The sequence below is a fragment of the Pleurodeles waltl genome, chromosome 5 (genome assembly GCF_031143425.1).
Source record: "Pleurodeles waltl isolate 20211129_DDA chromosome 5, aPleWal1.hap1.20221129, whole genome shotgun sequence".
NCBI classification, from domain to species: Eukaryota; Metazoa; Chordata; class Amphibia; order Caudata; family Salamandridae; genus Pleurodeles; species Pleurodeles waltl.
In genome coordinates this window covers 1,668,160,113-1,668,179,531 of record NC_090444.1, presented here as the reverse complement: position 1 = coordinate 1,668,179,531, position 19,419 = coordinate 1,668,160,113, and positions in this window count along the sequence as shown.

Below are 19,419 nucleotides of genomic sequence, written 5' to 3'. Positions count from 1 at the left end.
GGCAAAAATATTGACCTCAGCTGCTGGGGCTGGGCCACAAGTTAGTCCAGGATCAGTACAATGATGGGGCAAAATAATTGCCACTTCCAGGGCATCAGAGGAGATGGCTGTCGAATTTTTAAGATGCTAACATTCAGAAATTGAGAGGTTCCCATTTCATGGAGCCATCACAGAATGAGTTCAAATAAAAATGCACAGTTTGGGGAAGTACATATTGATAGGGTGTATCTTGCGACCTCTACAAGTCATTAGAGCCTGTTGTTTTTTTCTCTTTTTCTAACCTCTTTATTATGTTCCACGAGAGACCAGGGGTCACCCGCTTGTGGTACAGCTCACGTCTGACCGACCCAGGCACCTGAGCATTGTGGTATGAACTAAAGTTTCATTGAAAGCTCTCGCCGGCGGCTCGTGCACAGGCAGATGTCTACTACTTCGTCCAGTCGTTCATTGGTTGTGTGGATTGAACCCTACACTCCTTGCCTTTAAACAGATATGTGCTATTCCTCTACTCCATGTCCGTAGCCTGTCAAAACCACAAATTTCACTTGTAGTAAAAGGGATTTTCAGAAAAGGCAATATCCACACCTGGAAAAGCCATATTGTCCTGTATATGCACCAGGAGTCTGATCAGCTCTTAAATTTCAATCAGAAACTTAAGCCTTGTCACAAATTCCAAATCTCACCAAAGGAACAGGATAACCTTCAGCAACTCATAGTCCCCGGGATACTTGAGTTTTGAAGAGAAATTCATGGTATGGGATAGGCTCACATGGATTCCTATTTGTGGTTTAATCTTCAAGGAAGATTTTGTTGCTCAGATCGATAGCAACTTGATCAGCTGTATTTCTGGGAGCCCGGCTGCCAGGTCCTCTTATGTGCAGAATGTTATTTCGTATTTTGTCAGTCCTGTGTGAATAGGAAAAAGACAGAATAGGTAGAACATGCAACAGAAGCTAAGGAAAAAATGACAGTAACATATGACATTGATTCAGATGATGAGTTTATAAATCAGATTCTAATGATTCACCTGCCTCTGCACCACTCCATTGAGGTAGGAGAGAGAAGTGAGGCAGCACAAAATGTAACTCTGAATGTGCTCCAATTACACAGACCCCGAATCCGATAGTTCCAGGTACAAGTCTGGAAGTAATGCCCATTCAATAAATGCCCCAACTGTTCCTGAAATACCAGTTAAATCTGCTGGGATAACACCAATTGGCATGCAGCGATCATCGTATTCAAACAATTCTGAGATGGATAGAACAGCTTCTCTTGTTAGACCCTTTACCCCTACATGACCTGTAGACCTAAACCTAATGTCAAGTAATACAGTTTTAACTTCAGATGCAAGGTTTCCTCATGGAAGCTCACCTCATTTCTTACCCAGATCTGATCAGATCTGGAATAGTCATTGCATCACTCTGCAAGGAGGAGTACCCTTCAACATGACAGAGAATATGTAAAACGTTAATGTCCCGAGGCAGCAGAATATAGGACAGTCAAGAGTAGAAGTACCACAGAAAAATAATATGTTTGCAAAGTTTCACAGCACAGCAGTTGACAGATTGGTTAAACAATATGAGTCCTCAAGGTGCAACAGGTGTGACAAATTGCAATGCCAGAACAGAAGAGAAACCAGAGTGAGATAGATCAGTAAATCTGTCCCTATTAAAATTGGAATTAAATTAAGTGATTTTAGGAACGTTAGGCACAGGCCAATTGGAAACTTACAGAGAAGTTGAACTGCAGTTCATGTGCAAAGATGTTATTCAAGGTGCAGGACAGGCTTATGAGTAACTAGCTGAAGTAGTCACAAATATGATGTGGATTTAGAAAAATCAAAGCCCCTAAGAAGAAGTTACAGATTAGATATCAGCACAAAAGACATAGTTAACATGAGGTCTCCCAGAATGAAAATGCACATTAAGGAATTGGTTACATACATTCAGAACTGGGGAGCTGTAGATACGTGGGAAGGCAGAAGGGTGAAGAAAAGAGATCAGAAGAAAGCAAAGCCAAATGTGCATCCGGCAGGAGCAAATCAACCTGAGGACAATGTGAAAATGATGCCAATGAGAGAAATACTGGGTGGAGGTGGTTTATGTACCCTAGACTAGGAGTGATGTATTGTCATTCACAAATGATTACCTGAGATTGAGAGAAAAGCCTGTGGGATGGTATAAGCAAACAGAGAGATTTGTGAAACTTTCAAAAGGCCTGTGGAAAAGATTTGACTACGTTGTTTGACACTGTGGTTCCGACTTATTAGTGGACAGAATGCAAAGTGAATGCTGATTGGCCTGATAGTAAACCTCGAAGAAACCCAATAACAGGTGCGCCATCTGTGGAGGTGATGAAAAAGTATTACAAGGTGACTAATTTTCTGAAAAATAAAGTGTCCCTAGATTATATTGATTGGCAAAAGATTGACAGAACAGCTCAGAAGTCAAAGGAGTCGATTCTTGCTTACTATGAAAGATTGTTGCAGGTTTTTAAACAGCATAGTGGGACAGAGACTATAAAAGCTAAAGATATGGGTCATTTCATGTTCAGATTCGTGCAAGGATTGAAGCCAGACATAAGTGAAATAATTCAGCATCACCTGATTTGTTGGAAGAATAAACCGATTGATGAACTACTGTGATACACAAAGTATTTTAGTGATGAATTAGAATTGAAGCAGAAAACGTTGAAGGAAAAGGTAATGCAATTGAAAGCTGCACAAAGGGCTTATCAGAGTAGGCAGATGATATTGAACATTAGCAGAATGCAATGAGTACCAGAGCAGGTGACAAATGTTGTCCAACCTAGGTGTAGAGGAAGTGGTGTTCAGGTTAATCAGAGTGGAGGTGTTCTTGATGTTCAGGCTTTGAAGAGAACTAATCTGTGCCAGGCTTGTGAACATTTTGGTCAATGGTGACAGGAGTGTCTATATAGTAATGTGAATAATCAAGTGCAGAGTGTTGGAGTTGCTCAGTTGCTAGGCAGTAATCAAGTTCAAGTTCAAAGAGTTCAAAGACTCTAAGTGCAAAATGTAAATGTGTCTCCAGGACAGCAGATGCAGGTACGGCAGGCCCTGATGACACAACAAATGATTGTTTGCCAACAAAACATGAATCAAATTGGAAATGCAAATGTGAATCAGATAGCATCCCCTAAGGAACCTCAGTGATGAGGAAAGTTAAAAAATTCTTCAAACTGACAGCTCTGACGATGAGGACTGCATACTAGGTGCATTCTTAGAAGTAGGTCAACCTGGTCCCTATGTAAATGCCAAGGTTATAGGCCATGAAGTGTCATTCCTAACTGACCCTGGAGCTACACATTCCAATGTCAGAAAAGCCAAAGTGCCAAATTTGCCCCTTTCAGAAAAGAGAATCCAGAATGTAGGATTCACAATTAAACAATTGACCAAGCCTGTAACAGAGTATGTTCCTGTAGAAATAGGTTCATTTGAAGATGATCCCCACTTGTGCCCTGTAAGCTTGCTTGGACATGATTTATTGTGTAAGCTAAACTGTTCTATTAGCTGCACACCTCAAGGAATAGTAATTCAAACAAATGAGGAAGATGAGCCCTATAAAATTGTAGAGCAGTACCTAGGTGTCTAATTGTACCCAATGCTGACATATAATGAATTGCCCAAACATTTAAAGGCAACAGTGAGACCTGAGGTTTGGGATTTTTCAGGAAAAGAAATAGGGCTCATCATAGGAGTTGAGCCTATAAAAATATCAGTGAAGCCAAATGCAGTATATCCAAAAACAACCCTATGTAATATGTCACCAGGAGACAATTACTGGAATTACCCTTTTGATTAATTGTCTGATTGAGCAAGGAATCCTGAAAGTGATAATGAGAAGTCCATGTAACTCACCCATTCTAGGACTGCTGCAGCCCAATGGAAAGTATCGCATAGTTTAAGATCCGAGAAAAGTGAACAAGATTGTCGTTCCTTGTTGTCCTGTGGTACCGAATCCTGCAGTGATTTTATTCCAAATTCTGTGTGATGCAGAATGGTTTACTGTAATCAACCTTTGCCAATCATTCTTCTCAGTACCATTGCATAAGGAAAGCCAGTTCCTCTTCGTGTTTACATTTGGCAGCCTTGTTTTGGCATGGTGGCGAGCCCCACAAGGGTATACCGAGTCACCATCAATGTTCAACCAAATCTTGAAAAAGAATCTGGAGCCCCTTCAAATGCCTATCATTCAGTCTTAGTCCAGTATATGGATGATCTTTTAGTTGCCTCAAACACTCAAGAAGCATGTAGGAGAGATATGATTGCTCTCTTGAATCATTTAGGAGAAAATGGACATAATGTTTCCCCAGCAAAATTACAGTACTGCAAGAAAGAAGTCTTGTATTTAGGTCAGAAAGGTGTGAGGAAAGTGTCACAAGAAAAAATTTCAACAATTATGAAAATGAATCCCCGTGCTACACAGAAATAATTCTGAATGTTTCTGGGAATGGTTGGCTACTGTCGTGAGTGTATTCCAAACTTTCCCTTTTGCCAAAGCCTTTACAGAAGTTGACACAAGGATGTGTTGGATCTGGAACCATCGGATGGCAACTGCATACGTGCCTTCACAGAGCTGAGACAACGCTTATGCTGAGTCCCAGCTCTAGGAATGCCTGATTATAATAAATGTTTTTCTTTATTTTGCTGTGAGAGGGATGGAAATTCTCTCATTTTTGACACAGCTGCATGGAATTGCAAACAAGCCTGTGGACTATTTTTCTGCTACACTTAATCCTGTGACTTTGGCGCTGCCTGGTTGTTTAAAGGCCATTGTCGCATTGAGAGTCAGCATCGAAGAGTGCGAAGAGATTGTTATGGGTCATCCCCTGAATACCCCGCTCAGTAGAAATATTGTTGACTAGGACAAAAACACAATTCTTAACAAGTATACCTCTGAACCGCTACGGACAGGTTATACCTGCCCCACGAAATGTGAACCTCAAACATTGTACAGTCTTGAACCCTACAATATTATTGCCAAATCCTGTTGAAAATGCAAGTGATTGTGAGGATGAGGCTGGCCATGACTGTCTCAATGTGACTGAATTGTGCAACAAGCCAAGACCTGACACTCAAAATGTCCCTTTGGATGAAAATTACTATGTCATGTTTGTTGATGGCTCCTGTTTAAGAGATAGAAATGGTACCCTAAGCAGGTTATGTGGGTGCATAGTCTCAGGTGTGATAGAAGCCTCCTGGCATTTAGGTGTCTTTTCTGCCCAAGTAGCCGAATTGGTCACTCTACCTGAGCATGCTGTGAATATGAACAGCTTAAAATGGCAATTTTCAGATAGTCAGAATGGTTTTGGTGTGGTTCATGATTTTGGACAGTTGTGGTCCCAGAGAGGGTTCATGATCTCCTCTGGATCCCCTATCCAGAACCGTGATACGATTTAAAATCTGTTGAATGAATTACAGTTGTCTGCCAAAATTGCTGTCATAAAGTGTACAGCTCATCGAAAGTATACTGATAATGTAACGTTAGGCAAAACTTATGGGGATGAAGTTGTAAGATATTGTGACCTTAGTTGTATCTTCTTTAATGAAGAGTGGGTCAGTGATACACAAGAAGAGACACTTAAAAATTGCCTGTTACCCGCTATTCATACATGAGAGGAAGAAGAAGTGACAGAAGAGGAGCAGCAAAGTTGGGTTAAAGCAGGATGTGGTAAGAGAAATTAAGATGATGTTTGGGCTTCAAGTGATTGAAGGGCGGTGTTGCCAGATAGCTTACTCCCCCCTCTGGCTAGATATTACAAGTGGTATGCACACATAGGTAGAGATGCAATGATCAGAACATTCAGACAGACATGGTTTATCCCAAGATTCAGAGTGATTGCAGAAGCCACATGCCAAAGATGTGTCACATGCCAACAGACGAATGTAGGGGAAGGGTGGAACCAAGATGGCACAGGAGATGGGCGCTCTTTGAACGAGCTCCTTTCTGGCCTCCAGCATAATCCTGACTTACATCCGTATGCCTCCCAGTCCGGGACCCCGGGGTCGAAGAGAATGACTGGTAGCTGGCTGCTGTGAGCTGCAGGGAGAGATCTGCTGTTGGGCTATGCTGATCCGGTCTACTGCTAAGCTGACGGAGGCCTGCGAGGCTTCGTGACCTGCGGCGCCTCTGACGTCGGCCATGGTTGAGGAGGAGGTGCAGAGGGCCAGTAGACAAACGAGTGGTCTCCCGTGCCCTGATGCTCTGAGGGGGATGGGCAGGCCAAGGGCCCACTGAGGAGGGCTGCGAGAGCCTGAGAGGGATCCCGACCTGCAGCAACTATGAGAGCGGACAGCAGGGGAGAGAGAAGGTGTGCTGTGAACATGGATGGTGGGGCCCTGGGTCCGCTGTGGGGGCCTAGAACACGCCGAAGGATGATGTGATGCTTCCCCCTGCGGGCAAGAGGCTGTTAGAGAAGTGGTGGCTCCTTACAGGACCTGGCTGCATAGAACACTGGTGGTCACGTCCATAGGGAGGAATAGTAGTGAGCCCCCTTTTCATCTATGAAAACCCCACCGGGAGCGTCTGGTATACCCGGGCAAAGAAGCAGCGAGACAGATGCAGCTCTCCCTCCTTTTGCTTCACTGGCCTCCCCTGGATGGGCATATGAGACTGCGCACGCATAGGTGTGCCCCGGAGTCTTGAGACACTAGCAGTTGTGAGTGACAGGGTTGCTGTTGACGGGATACCCCCACTGGCTACAGATGATCCTTTTTGCTGACCTCCGTCCCCACCTCTACAGAGACTAGAACTTGTTGTTTGAGAGGGATTTGCTATAGAGACGGGTGTCCTTGGAGAGGTTGACCAAGGCACCCTTACCAGATGGTGACAGATAAGGAACCCAAGCCACCCCTGCAAGGAAAAATGGACAGCTACACAAAAGTTGTGACCCCTCCGCTGCCAGCCCGGACTTCCCCGCGGTGCCAGACAATGCTACCCTCCTCTCAGCCATACAGTCCTCTAGAGAGGCCCTGAAGGGGTGCGTGGGGGAGGTGCGATCAGAGGTCTCCCTCCTGCATCAAGATCTCCAGAATGTGGCCGATCGGGTCACATCGGCAGAGGCATGGATATCGGACCTTGAAGACACCATCCAAGACCTACATAATGAGATGTTGAGATATGGGTCCTTAAGAAGGATATCATGTGGTGCCTGGAAGACTCAGAAAATCAGGGCCACAAAAACAATCTGAAATTTGTAGGATTTCCAGAGGGGGTTAAAGGGACAAACATGAGCCGGTTAATAGATGAATGGCTCTGGCGAGTTCTGCCGCCTGAGAAGTTCTCTGCCTGTTTTGTTATTGAGCGTGTCCATCGGACGTTGTGGGATAGGCCCCCTCAAGACCCCCATAGACCGGTGACCGCCCGCGTCCTAAACTTCCAGGACCGGAAAATGATCCTGACAGAGGTTTGCAAGATGGGGGAAGTCAGACATGAAGACTCTAAGATCCTTATTTTTCCCGACTGTACCAGAGAGGTTCAGAACCAGAATCGCACCTTTGACTCCGTGAAGGCCAAACTCTGAAGTCTTCAGTTACAGTATATGCTCCTCTTCGCAGCTAAACTGAAGGTCTTGTTCCAAGGGACAGCATTCTTCTTCCTGACCCCGGAGGATGCATGGGCGTGGTCGGAGGAGAGCCCCCAACTCTTGGGGAAAGGGAATCAAGGGGCTGCCAGCAGGCCAGAGGAGAAAGGGGGCGTGAGACCAAAGCAGTGGTCGCTCCCCAGGCAAAAAGGCTGGAGAAGGCAGAGAGGTGGTGGGTGTTAGAAATGGGGTCTTTGGTTGGCAGTCACGTTACCCCCTGTCCAAGCAAGGACCTTCACTCTAGTCACAGTAAAAGAGAATCACCTTCAGCTAACCCCTGCTGACCCCCTTGGTAGCTTGGCACAAGCAGGCAGGCTTAACTTCAGAGTGCTAGGTGGAAAGTATTTGTACCAACACACACAGTCACATAATGAAAACACTACAAAATGACACAACACAGGTTTAGAAAATAGAAAATATTTATCTAAACAAAACAAGCACAAAATGACAAAAATCCACCATCCACAAGTCAGCTTATTAATTACAATGCAAAAAGAGTCTTAAATCATTTAGAAAACAATGCTAAAACTGTTTAGCATTGCAAAGTACCGGGGGGTGTTAAAATAACACGCACGGGCGAGTGTGTGTCGAAAAAGGTAAGTGGTGGGTCGATTTCTCACCCACAAGCGAGCTTGTGCGTTGTTTTCTCCTTCTGTAGTAGGACCGACATGCGTAGTTTTTCCTCACCGCAGGGGAGCATTGCGTCGATTCGGGCAGCACTCGGGTCCGGGCAGTCATTGCTTTGTTTTTCCACACCCAGCAAGGTTTGCGTAGAAAATCCTGCCGCTCGATGATAGCAAAACTGTGCTGTGTGGGTTGCTATGATAGCAACCTCTGTCAGCGATGCAGAGCATCGTTTCTCCAGCCGCGTGCGTCGATCTCCCAGCCACGCTGCAAGCGCTGCATCCATTCCAGCTGCAGAGCCGGCGGCGCATAATTTCTTCAGCCACTCTCGGAGGCTGCATCGGAAATTTCCCCACACGACGGTCTGTGAGTGAATTTTCAGGCTTGGTCTGCCAGCTTTACCTGTCAAGGCACCAGGAACTGGATAGGGCACCACTTGGCAGGGCAGGAGTCTCAGCAGAGAGTCCAGGTGCTGGCAGGGGAAGTCTTTGATGGCCCTGAGACTTCAACATCAGGAGGCAAGCTCAGGACAAGTCCTTGGAGAGTTCTTCACAAGCAGGGATGCAGACAAAGTCCTCTCTTTGTCGTCTTGCACAGGAAGAAGCAGCAACTGCAGGATAGCTCCACAAAGCAGTCACAGGCAGGGCAGCTCTTCTTCCTCAGCTCTTCAGCTCTTCTCCAGGCAGAGGTTCCTCTTGATTTCCAGAAGTGATCTAAAGTCTGTGGTTTTGGGTGCCCTTCTTATACCCATTTTGCCCTTTGAAGTAGGCTTACTTCAAAGAACAGTCTCTCTTGTTTGTGAAATCCTGCCTTGCCCAGGCCAGGCCCCAGACACACACCAGGGGGTTGGAGACTGCATTGTGTGAGGGCAGGCACAGCCTTTTCAGGTGTGAGTGACCACTCCCCCCTCCCTCCTAGCACAGATGGCTCATCAGGATATGCAGGCTACACCCCAGCTCCCTTTGTGTCACTGTCTAGAGAGAGGTGCAAACAGCCCAACTGTCAAACTGACCCAGACAGGGAGTCCACAGACAGGCAGAGTCACAGAATGGTTTAAGCAAGAAAATTCTCACTTTTAAAAGTGGCATTTTCAAACATACAATCTCAAAATCAACTTTCCTAAAAGATGTATTTTTAAATTGTGAGCTCAGAGACCCCAAACTCCACATGTCTATCCGCTCCCAAAGGGAATCTACACTTTAATCATATTTAAAGGCAGCCCCCATGTTAACCTATGAGAGGGATATGCCTTGCAACAGTGAAAATCATATTTAGCTGTATTTCACTGTCAGGACATATAAAACACATTAGTATATATCCTACCTTAAACATACACTGCACCCTGCCCATTGGGCTACGTAAGGCCTACCATAGGGGTGTCTTACATGTAAGAAAAGGGAAGGTTTAGGCCTGGCAAGTGGGTACACTTGCCAAGTCGAATTGGCAGTTTAAAAACTGCACACACAAACACTGAAGTGGCAGGTCTGAGCCATGCTTACAGAGCTACTAATGTGGGTGGCACAACCAGTGCTGCAGGCCCACTAGAAGCTTTTGATTTACAGGCCCTGGGCACCTCTAGTGCACTGTACTAGGGACTTACAAGTAAATCAAATATGCCAATCATGGATTAACCAATTACATACATATTTTGTATATGAGCACTTGCACTTTAGCACTGGATAGCAGAGGTAAAGTGCCCAGAGTAACAAAAACAGCAAAAACAACCTGGGAAACAGAGGCAAAAAGTTAGGGGAGACCACGCCAAGGATGAAAAGTCTAACAGTGGGGATACGCTATGGTGGCTGCTGTGGCTGACAATGGGAGGAGCGGACTCATCCGACTCTGAGGGAAACTGAAACACGATCACCCAAAAGAGAGACAGGAGATAGGAACCTGCTGCTGCCACGACAGTCAGAAATCACTTAGAGACTGACAAGGAGGCCTCGGGCCAATGGCCGTGGTGGGACTGTGGAAGCAGCACTGTGATCCGGGGCTGGAGGAGTACAACTGACTTCTCCTGCGCCCTCCCACACCTGCTTGCAGACAACTCCTTAAGTTGGTACTGGAGTTTTCTTCACGCAGAAAATAACTTTTCCTGTGTTGTGTGTTGATCCAAGGGTGTTTCGCTCCCCGAGGCGGGTGCCCCAAAGTTGGTTCTAAAGTTTTGAAACTGAGAAGGTAGGGAGGGGGTGGTACACTGAGAGGGTATGGACGGGGTTGTGGGCTACAGACCTCTTGGCTCCTGCTGAGATGGTGTATGGGGCTTAGTAATCACAGGGGCCTGTGGGAGGTAGGGAGGGAGATTGGATGGGTATCTGTTCAGGGGGTTTCATTTTTTTTCTTGTTCACAGTTAGTGAAATCGTGCCACAGACACATTAATTTAATAGTTCTCCCCTACTGTGATGCTGGACTCTATTTCACATCCCTGGATGTCTTCGGTGGGGGGTGCACCTCTGCTTATTACATTTCTCCCTTAGAGCAAAAATTGACCCTTGCAGGTGGTGAAACAGAGCCTCCTCTGGTGTACTTGCAGTCCCTCACCATTTTATTTTGGAATGTGAATGGACTGGGCGATAAGGTCAAGCGCTGTATGGTGTTCAAGTATATAAATAGGCTGCACCCGTATGTCGTACTTCTACAGGAGACGAATCTTAAAGACTTAAAGTGTACATTTCTGGGCAGAGGGCACTACGTCATGTTGGCACATGCAGGTTTTGCTTCCGTCTCTAGGGGGGTGGCAATTTTGATTTGCAGATCCCCAGCCTTCCGCATCACATGACAATGGACAGACCCCGTTGGTAGAAACGTCAGGGTGAAGGGTTTCTGGGGAAGACAGGAAGTCTTTTTCCTGAGCGCTTACACCCCACCCAGGCTCCAGTCGCCCTTGCTGGAGAAATTAGCGAGGAGGATCTTGCTAGAAGCTGACTCCCTGCTCCATGTCTTAGGCGGAGACTTTAACGATGTGATGGTGATGGATATGGACCGATCAGGGACACCCGGGTCATCTGCCCCCTGCCCCACTTTACTGTTTTGCTACAGCCCTAGGATTGTCTGATCTGCGGCGACGTGCCCATCCCATTGACAGGAAGTATTCTTATTTCTCCGGGGTCCATAAGGTCTTTTCCAGATTAGATGATATCTTTACCCCAGCGGGGGAGGTGGGGACTACACGTCAGGTGGACTACCTGGCACAAGGTCTGTCTGACCACTCCCTCCTGATGGTGAGCCTACTCCACTAGTAGAAATGATAGTCCCACAGTAGCAAAGCTGAACTTATTTCAACAGTGAGGTTCAACTTATTTCAACAGTGAGGTCCTAAAAATGTTGTGTGTAAAATTACGAGTTGAGCAAAGACTGCATTGCAGTTATCGACCTGAGACTTCAGGACTTGTACAACAGATTAATGGAACTCTGAAGTCCAGATTGAAGGAATGGCTCACGTGATTTGTTCTTTCTCTCATCATGTTAGAGAAGCTACAGCACAGCTGCAGCAGGAGCTTTGTCATGTCAGGTGACTATGTCATGATCAAGAAGCACGTAAGGAACCATGTTGGAAAGGTCTTCACCAGGTGGTTGTGGTAACCACTATAGCTGTGAAGTGTGCAGGTCTCCTGAACTGGGTACACATGAGCCACACTCACAAAGTTTCAGGCCCTCGAGAAGAAACAGCACCTGTTCCAAAAGAGTCGGTTACAGTGAGCAAGAGGGATCAGGTTAGGGAAGCTGTTCAGCCTGGACAACTGGCTGCTACAGCACAGGTCTGATGGGGTCCTGAGCGAGTTGACAACAGTAGATGGTACAAAAGGGTCGAAACAGAATCAGTTGACTCGTTATAGCTTGGATGCTGATACAGGACCAGTTTGCTGTAAGTAATAGAGCTGTACCAGGAGACAATTGGCCTAAAGAACAAACTGTGCCAGTTGTAGACGTCGTCTGACTATTGCTGAAGAAACTGAAGAGTCGAGTCAAAGTGACAGTGATGCTGAGGGTAGAGTAAACAGATGGTTAAAGAGAAAATGAGTGCCAAGTCGAAAGTATGCAGCACATGAATGCACATATTTTCCTGCCAATGACTGGGAGAAATAGTTTGCAACTTTTTGTTTTAACAATTCAAATCCAATTCAATATTCTTAAGTTTGAAATTGCCTTGGAATTGAACTGTGAAATCTCTTTGCCGCTTGATGAACGAAGACATTAGGTTTTGGAAGTGATTATTAATGATTACGAACTGTGCCTTTATTAGGGAAATTTGAACTTTTTGTAGAAACGCTTTGAAAATTTGCAAGTAGAGAAAACTCTAGATGAACTTTCTAGAAGATCAATAAACTTTGTGAATAATTGCAGTTCTAAGGGAGACTAATTTTGATTTTTGCTTTGCTCACAAATAAAAAGGAATGCAAAGAGACAGTGATATTTTAAAGCCGCTTTGCATTTTTGAATTTAGATTTTGTGTTTTTGAATTCAGACTTTTGGTCTGAAGTTAGAGAACTTATGGAGTTGAATCGAAATAGAGGTAGTAGTTGTAGGTACATATGTATAGATTTAGCATTAGTGACAGTTATCATGATTATATTAATGCTTAGTGGATTGAGTTTACCCATAGCAAATAATTCAGAACAAATTGCACTCACAATAGTCCTGAATTTAGTCAATTCCATTGCAGACCAGAATCCACTTTACAATTATGGTGAAATGATTACATTCCAACAGTTCCAGAGGTGATCTATCAGCAAATGTGTATTACAGGCTGCTTTAGGAGTATTTTGACACCATGGAAGCTAGAGATTGCTATGTTTGTTCCCAGTTGCCTTCATCAGTAGGTGAAGGAATCACATATCATAGTTTGCTCCTAACCTATGAAATTCCCTATAGCTTGCTTCTAACACTGTTCTGTCAGCAGGAGTATTATCAATTTGTCTATTCTAATTATGATCGGATGTTTTCAATTGTCCCCATCATAAAACATTTGAGCAGCACTGCAAACATGAAGAACCTTGACACAGTGTGAAGTATCTTTGAGCCGACATTGACAATTGGTACAGTCTATGCATACAAGAACAGTTTGGCCTGCATCCTTAGCCCTATGGAAAAGGAATTCACTGGACAAGCTGAGGAGAGGAGAAAAGCAATGAAAGTGAAGAAAGAAAAGGGAACAGTTTTTCAAAATTGGGAAAAGGATGCAACACTTTCAGTAGCTGGAAATCAAGTATTCCTGGCTATAGATTGGCAACATGTAGGGAAGTTATGTATATGTAGACCTAGACCAAAGACTGACACACATTTTGTGGGAATTAGTGAGTGTAGACATGATTTTTGTTTAAGTGTGTTTGGACTTTTATGCTAAACCCCACCATACCAGGTATTAATTTCATATGTGGGAAAAATGCCTGTTACAAGATGCCAAAAAGCTGGTATGGTACATGTTACCTGGTTGAAGATTTTCCAAACATTTGTTATGTGGAACATTTTAATGACCCAGTATGGAGTGCTACAGAAATTGTAGGAGACATTTTTGGTACCATAATTCCATCAATATTTGCTATCCTGAACGATCTCAAGATTCGAAAGATGTCAACTATAGTAGCTCATGATGTGTTACTCAGACATGCCATGATGATCTGCATGAGTGCCTGTGTGGTGGCGTAGATGGCAGATGCGCACATTTAAGTAAACAAGAAATTTCATTGAGACTATGTGGTAGGATATATTCAAATAAGAAATATAAGTACTGTTAAAGTTTGTTGTAGTCTGGAGCACATGATTAGTGCATTTTATGGCTCCCACTTTTCACCTTCCAATCCCAAACCAGCCCATTACCAATCAACACTAGTTACTACAGACGCTATTAAAAACAAGCATTTGCAATGCATCGGTCTTGTGTTTGCTTTGGTTAAAGCTATTAGCGTTGTAAACTGCTAACCAGACCTTTCTTGCCACATAAACTAAAAATGAAAAGTAAAACAGTCTCACAAAACTAACCGAACTTTTCTTGCCACATAAACTGAAAATTAAAATTAAAACAGTTTCACATAAGTGAGCCGACGGCTGCCGTGAGCGCAAAACAGACAAACAAAAGGAAACAGAAGTTTATCAGCAAAAGTGCAATTATCCATGTAACCAGCAAAAGTGCAATTATCCATGTAACAAGCAAAAGTGCTAATATGCATGTAATAGGGTCGATGTTATGCAAAGCGCTCGACTACTGCCCAGCAAGACCGCGCTGCCTACGAAATAAAGAGAAAAAGTAGTCCAGAAACCATACCGAAAACATGGAGCCTTGTATGTTTTCAGTAGTTGGCCGGAGCGCTCGAAGTGGGCTAAATACCGGAAAAGGCATGACATATGCATGCCTTTCACTAATTAAATCAAGTGAATTTTAAAAGGCAAGCCCATGAACCAACCAGACTGATGGGAGTGACATGGGCGTGGTTAAAAGCCCACAGAGAGATTACACCAGGGACACAGCACATTGCGCTCGACCCTAAAAACCCTGGGTCTCAGGTATACTTCAGCAAATTTAGGGTAATCATAGAATCACCTGCACTTAGTACATGGAGCATTTTTTCACATAGAAAATCCATTTTTCTCCAAGAGAAAAACCTTTCCCCAAATACCTAGCTATTGTGAGCGGGGTCTAGAGTTTCCATTTCCACTTACTCTTGCCATTGATAGGACAGAATTTGCCTCAGTTTACAGATTCTGACACTACCTGCAAGTGGTGCAGTATGTGAATGCCCACAAACTTGTGACACTGTGGTGTTACATTATGTTGTTACGTTATGTGTATTTGCAAAGCTCACTATCACCGACCTGTTGAACCAACTTCAGTAGGGTCTCCCTCCCTGAAGTGCCCACAATCCCACCCCCTTACCTTGGTGGGTGAATTGCTACAATTGTGAATGCAATCTGAACCTACAATTCCACCATTTCTGATACTGTCAGGGCTGGCTTTAGGGTGGTGTGACCAGTGCAGATACAGTGGGCTCTGGCCTGTTGAGGGATGGCACTGACTACAAAGCAGTGGCCTCTGTGTTTAGCAATAATTTATCATTTTATTAGCATCTGCTCTAGAGTTCCTTGGACATCAGCATTCAGGCAGCAATAAAAATGTCAAGATAACTCTTGTGCTTAATGTTCTCGCTAGAGTGAGTGATGGAGCTTTGTCTAGTGGCAGTTTTGACTGGCCATAAAGTAGCTCAGAGGGTTAATATGCTTGATGTAAGAACAGATCTGTATTTTATGTGGGTAGCTGAGTAGATTATTAAAGCCGGTCATTACCAGAGCTTTAAAACCAATGAAATGTATGTGAAAGAGGGGATATGGAGAGACGGTAGTGAGGGAATCCGAGCAGTAGGAGGTTATGGGGGGTGTGCACCGAAAAAGACAGCTGCACTAGGCGCCATCAGCGCTAAAGCCGGCCAGTCTCATGATTGAAAACTTACATTTACAAGCTGCTTTTTGCACACACCTGAGATAAACATTCAGCACTGAAAATGCTAGGCGAACCAGGGGCACCTGCATCTGTGAGTGGTGACTCTTTCTGGGTAATTAGAAAGATGCACACGGTACTTAAACGATCGATGGCTATGGGTTTACTTTGCAAAAAGTCCATGATCAAGCACGGAGCACTCTACAGTGAATGTCAGTTTGTAATGTCTTACCTCATTTTTTGCATGGAAATGTGAGATTTAACTTAAAATGAATTGACCGCTCACATTCAAGTATTAATCTGTTTTCAGTTTACAGAGGCCTTTCTTATGTCTTTCGGTGACTCCTAGGCATGTAATATTAGTATTCTTAATATGATGCACGGTCGTCTGTACATTGCAATCCTGGACCTACTGGTAGGAAAAATTATGCTTGAACTTAGACTGCTGAAAACATCTTTACAATAAACCAAGAATAATAACCGGGCTATTTATAGTGCTTGCGCACTTCATAATTTTCACATTAGACAGTTTATTGATGTTCTATACTGTCCTCAGAAGGATGGACGCAAGTTAGAGTCGTGAAAATTAAAACTTGTGGCCAGTAGATCAGCAAGACGCCAGCAGCGAGCAACTAGGATATAGGGGGTCATTATGAGTTTGGCGGACGGAAAAGGCCATCCGCCAAACTACTGCAGTCAGGTTGCCACCAGTGCAGCCACCTTCCTGCGGGCCCCATTACGAGTTCCCTGCTGGGCTAGACCAGCGGGGAACATCCCACAACATTGACGCCGGCTCATAACTGAGCCGGCGGCAATGCTGCGGTGCATAGGGTGCACTAGCACCCATTGCACTGCTCACTGTTAGCAATACAGCATGACGGGGCTGGCCATGGGGGCCCCCTGCACCCCGTCTCCTCCAGCCTTTACATAGCGGTGCTACCGCCATGTAAAAGTTGGCAGAGAGGGGAGTCGTAAAGCCGCCCTGGAGGATTAGGACCACCAGCACAGCCAGTCCCTCCTGTGGAGGAGAACTGGCGGGCCAACCGTGGCGCAACTGCCATTGTCATAATGTGGCGGTCAGACCACCGCCAAAGCGGTCGGACCACTGCTTTGGCGGCGGTAAGACCGCCACCCCGACCCTGGCAGTCTAAACACCTCCAGAGTCGTAATGGCCCCCATGGTGTCTTTCCATCTGTATATGTTTGTAACAACATAACACTGAAAAACAGAAAGAGTTAAATGTTCAAATGCACATGGTCAATCATGTCATGTTGAGAAAATGATATTTGTAAATAACTACCTGAGCTCAAGTTGTAGAACTATCTCTCTTTATTTCTGTCTCGAGAAATGTTTCTAATGCCCAAGCGTCCCTAAAGGCCTAACATAAGTATACCACAATTACCCTGACAAACCAGTGCTTAATTTGTGCTTGTTGTTTCCGGTGCTGAGCACGGCACTTATTTTTTAGGGCTGGAATTTATTCTTCTGCCTCAAGCATTTGCTGCAAGCAAAAGACACATATGGAAAAAACGGGGGATTGAAGATGCCCGAGATGGCTACAGGATTTCGCCGCCTCAGTATTCCGTGTTCCCACATTTAATTGCAGCAGTCGCATGTTTAAGAGGAGGGCTTTGGGCACCAGCACGTTTTTATTTACAAACTAAGCACTGTGACAAATATTCGTGCGACAGGCCCTTACGTGCAAGAGTTTCAAAGGGAATCCCCTGTGTGCGCATGTTTACGAAAAATAAAGCAGAACAGATGCCGTTCAAGGCTTAGTTTGTTTAGTATGTCTATGCAAAATTTCTAGTGGAAAGGGAAATGACGTAAACTGCAAAACTACCCCATTCAGTGTTTGCTGCAGAGACAGAAATAACATTTTCCGCAGTCTGGCCTAAACGGCATATTTATCATAAACTAGTAACATGATGTGGCAAAATAAACTCCACTATCACCACAGAGGTTAGTGATGAGGTTTGTCAGTCAGTGAGCTTGTGCGGTGTCGCAATTGAGGTGATTGTCTCAGGGACTAACCTACCGGTGTTTTGAAAATCGAGCATCAATTACGCCCTTGTAGCAATTGACTCCCAGGATAACGAGGCTAGAAGTCCAAGGCTTATTGAGAGAGGTGGCGAGGGTTCATGGACGTCATTTAGGGGTCGCATCTGCGACCCCCAGTTTGCCCTTTGCGACCCCTGGCACTGCCTTTGCTACCTCTGACCCCGTGGCAAAATCAGTGCAAGGACTATAGAGGGGAGGTCGTCCTTACGGACGTTGCTCGGGGCTCCACTTGCTTGTTTTCAGTGTTTTATTACGCTAATAGTGAATAATAAATTATTCACTATTAGTGTAATTAAAAATGAATACCTTTTAACTGGAATATGACCCTCCTTGGTAGCCGAGGTAACTAAAAAACACTTTTAAATGTATGTAATGTGCATGATTGCGGGTGAGAGTGTGCTCATGTAAAAGAGAGTGTGTGTATGAGTGAGTGTGTGCATGTGTAAGCATGTGTGTGACTGAAAGTTAAGATGAAATGGCGTGTGATGTCACTTCCTCTACTCGTGGCATTTTGGTGAACTGGCGTCCATTCGAGGGGTTCGAAGCTCACAACTCCAAAGTGCACAAGGTAGCACTCAATTATGGCTTGTTCGGTCAATTCCTTAGAAAGAAAAAGTAGTTCATAACACTACCACATAATAATGTACGAATATTTAAATCTGAACACATGTGCAATCACTGTATCATCCCACGATGTTTTTCAAAGTTATGGGAGAGAAGCAACAGTACTGTCTAAATGTAAATAGATGCAGGGCTGTTTGTGGTGCTTGTGTGCCTGGAGGTCAACCTTGTGCACTGTTCTGGCCATTCAGAAATATGGTCTCGGGCAATATTCAGTCCCAGATTGCTTGCTTTTGTGGGAGCACTGTTAACTTCAGCTCTGTCTTTAGCAGGGTTTTAAGGGGGCCGGGTCCTGCCGGTGTACAGCATCGGCAGTTCTAAAAAGCAGGTGCTGAGACGGGTCTCTATCGGGTTCTCCATTTTTGCCCTCACCCTCAGGGTGAAAAAATAGTCTTAACTCTGCATAGTCCCACCCTGCGCTGCCTTTCATGTAACTTCAAAGAGACTGATTTTAGTTCTTTCACAGTCATCATTTCGGAATTGAAGCACTTTAAATATTTTATACAACAAATCCATTGTTGTACTTGTTTATCCTATCAAATAGCAACAATTGACAAAGCAAATTGTGCTAGCTTCTTGTAGGTGTAATGTTATGTGTTGTATTATATATCTGGATGCAATGACAGAAAGAAGCAGCAAAATACCAGTCGGGGGCACACTACGCTAAGCACAGATTTTTTGCTTACATGTTTTTAAGACATGCCCTTAATTACTATGGCCATGCCCCTTTGAGACACAGTCCAGTTTTTTCATTCCACTTGAAACCGGAAGGTCTCATTTAGAAAGTTTTGCCACAGGGCAGTGTTGCATGCCTTTTTCTGTGCTGGGTTGCATCCAGTGCTTAATTTGTAAATGAAAACGTGCCGGTGCCCAAAGCCTTCCTCTTAAACACGCGGTGGCTGTATTTAAATGTGCAAACACAGAATACTAAGGCAGAGTAATCCTGAAGACATAACAGGCCTCTTTAATCCATTTACAGCCCCTCCCTGCCCCTTCAGCTCTCTCTTGCAGCTTTCTGCTTTCCCCCATTGTGACGCTTTTACGTTTTTCTCTCCCTCCGTCTTTCCCATATGTGTCTTTT